Source organism: Podarcis gaigeae (genome assembly GCF_964106915.1).
Source record: "Podarcis gaigeae genome assembly, chromosome: 2".
Lineage (NCBI taxonomy): Eukaryota > Metazoa > Chordata > Lepidosauria > Squamata > Lacertidae > Podarcis > Podarcis gaigeae.
Genome location: NC_139679.1, coordinates 36432339 through 36435600, shown reverse-complemented (window position 1 = coordinate 36435600; position 3262 = coordinate 36432339).

Below are 3262 nucleotides of genomic sequence, written 5' to 3'. Positions count from 1 at the left end.
GCGTTCTGGGAGAGGCCATTATCCCTGTAAGCGGAGGGGGGGGGAGAGAGAGGAAAAATAGAAAGAGCAGGAAGAAGTGAACATTTTGTGGCTTGATGGGCTGGGGGTGGGAATCAACGGGGGAGGAGCACATCGGTTTTGCAGTTGTTATGAATATTTTACCTAGACCCCGGAATAACGATTAAATACTGGCAACTGCTCCCCCTTCTCCCCCATTTAGGCCATTCCGCCAGTTTTGGAACGTTGAGACTTCACCCGCAACAAGTCCCGAACCGGAGGCGCAAAGACTTTAGCTGCTGGAAACTCAGTGTTCGCTTTCAGTGGGTTTACTTTCAGCCGAAGGAGACGGTCACTGCTGGATTTACGTATAAGCTAAGCAAGCTATAGCTTACCAAAAAAATCTGAAGGAAAAAAACCTGGATGCACATTTCCAAAATATAAGATAAAAAACAAATAAAATAAAACCTACATACAGCAACAGAGTTTCGTGTTGTGTAGGCTCCTATGATGTAAGTATGGACCCCGCCTGCTATCCTGCTCCCTAAAATATCACTGGTTTGCTCTTTTCTTTATATAGGGTGACTACATTCTGCATGGATCGGTTGCATGGCAACATGTGCTTTAGATACCTATAAATTACCATATAGCATATATTCAACACAAAAAAACAGCGGCAATTTGTTGTTGACAAAGGACAGCTGGACATATAAAAGGCTCCATTACCTTCAGTAGCTTAAGGCCTCATCAAACCTAAATCCAGCTGTGGAGACAAGGGTCATTTTCTGCCATGTATACTTTCGTGGTTAGTACTGCCACCGGTCCCTTAATATCTGCTTGCTCTCCCATATTTTTGCTAAACAGCTCTTTGCTTAGGGCAGCTGTTTCCCATTTATAAGCGCAATCCCTAGCAAGGAACGAATTCTTGAAACAAATGTTCCGTTGCAGTGGGAATGGGGAAAGTGTGGCCCTTCAGGTGCTGAGCGGGCTTCCAACTCCCATTGGCCTCAACCAGCATGGCATATAGCCATGGATGGTTGTAGTCTAACAACATATGGAAGAAAAACAAAAAAAATTCCTTCCGGTAGCACCTTAAAGACCAACTAAGTTAGTTCTTGGTATGAGCTTTCGTGTGCATGCACACTTCTTCAGATACACTGAAACAGAAGTTTCCAGACCCTTCTAACATATGGAAGGTCAGAGGATTTCCAAGCAACCAGTGGAGTCAGAATAAGGCTGTACCTAGGACCCTCGTACCTACAGGACTGCCTCTCCTGGTATGCCCCGCACAGGACCTTAAGGTCCATGAATAACAACACTTTGGAGGTCCCGAGCCTCAAGGAGGTTAGATTGGTTTCAACTAGGGCCAGGGCCTTTTCAGCACGGGCCCCGACTTCTCTGTCACAAGAGACCAGGGCCCTGCAGGATTTGACATCTTTCCGCTGGGCCTGCAAGACGGAGCTGTTCTGCCTGGCCTTTGGCTTAGACTCACTCTGACCCCATATATGGGATTTGGTATATAAATTTTCCCTTGGCTTTTTTGCTGGCCCATGTAGGACCAGCATGGATAGCTGGTTCGGATGAATATCTGATGTTTCTGCCCTTTATGGTCTTGATTTATGGGCTACTACTAAAATGAGGCTGCATTTTAAGCTGTATTTTAAGCCGTATTTTAATTAACTTTTTTTGTTTGTTGTTGTTTTCTATTACGTTTTATTGTAATTTATATTTGGTGTTAGCTGTCCTGAGCCTGGCCCTGACTGTGGAGGGCGGGGTATAAATAAAAATTTATTATTATTATTACATTGTTTACTTTGCATCCAATGCACTCCATCCCCAGTTTGTGAAACCTTGTACTACACACAAACCTTGTACGGACAGTCACAATCCATATCTATCCTGCAGTTTCTTCAGAAATACTGTGTTTTGATGTGTTTTCCTCCAAACCAGCTTCAATTTTAAAACCTAAGCCACATGAAGGCATCCATACCCCCTTTCCACCCACTAGTTGGGGGGGGGGACAGACAGTATGTAACACATCCAACCCTATTGATGTCTACAATGTGCAAATCAGGTTTGAAACACAGAAGGGAAATGACCTCACTGAGTTTTAAACTGGCAATATGTACACAGCATAAGTTGCTTATCAGGTTTGGCAAGCCTCTGCTTAACAGCTTCAGAGTACAGGTTGGATTCAGACTTAGAAATTCATTCTGAATCCAACTCTATGTACACTGTTACTAGTGAACAGATATTCCTTTACCCTTTTGCTTTGGGATCACATCTCTGCAAGGAAAAAACAAAACAAAATAAAATAAGATTCAATGTTATAAGCATGCAACAATGCACTCCAAGGCATACTCTGAAGAATACTGGCTTTCAATGAAGCTTCCTTCCAGTTTTGTGTGCAAAGGAAGGGTGGTAAATCTGTGACCCTGCAAATGTTGTTGTACTCCCAATTGCAATTGTGATAGGAATTTTGAGGTCTTAGATATACAGTGGTACCTCGGGTTACACACGCTTCAGGTTACATACGCTTCAGGTTACACACTCCACTAAGCCAGAAATAGTGCTTCAGGTTAAGAACTTTGCTTCCTGATAAGAACAGAAATCGGGCTCCGGCGGCAGCCCGAGGTATCACTGTATGTTAAATGTTCATAAGTGTACCAACCAAGCACTTACATAGATCAGCACAGGAAGACCGACCTGAAATCATTTTTAAATCCCAAATGTTTTCTCTGCAAGGAGGTAGGGGGGTCAGGGAGCCTTCCCATTGTCTCATGAATTGAGTAATCAGCATTTTAATGGGTGACGGACTATCAGGAAAGGCAATCAGATAACCTGGCAGACAGGAAAAACAACATCTTTTCTGTGATATAGATATGATGTTTGTGGGGGGTGGTCTTGGGTTACACCCCTTCTGTATGTATGAAGGGGCGGTGTCGAGCTCCAGGGCAGGGAATTTAAAATGTCTATATAAGGCCTTGCACGCCATTGTTCTGGGTTCTTCCTTCTTTCCTGCATGTGAGGGGAGCACCCTGTTGCAACAGATCAATAAAGATCAAGCTTACTAGCTGCTTTGCTTCTCAATATTCTCTGGTTGGCTTCTGTTATTTTCTCCTCCCAATAGGGAACCTACATAAGGACTCTATATGGGCTCTTGGATACTCCTTAAGGGAAAAAGGGCACATTTTTGTTTTACAACGCAATCAACCCAGCTAGCATAGCCATTGGTCAGGGGTGATGGGAGCTGGAGTCCAGCAGC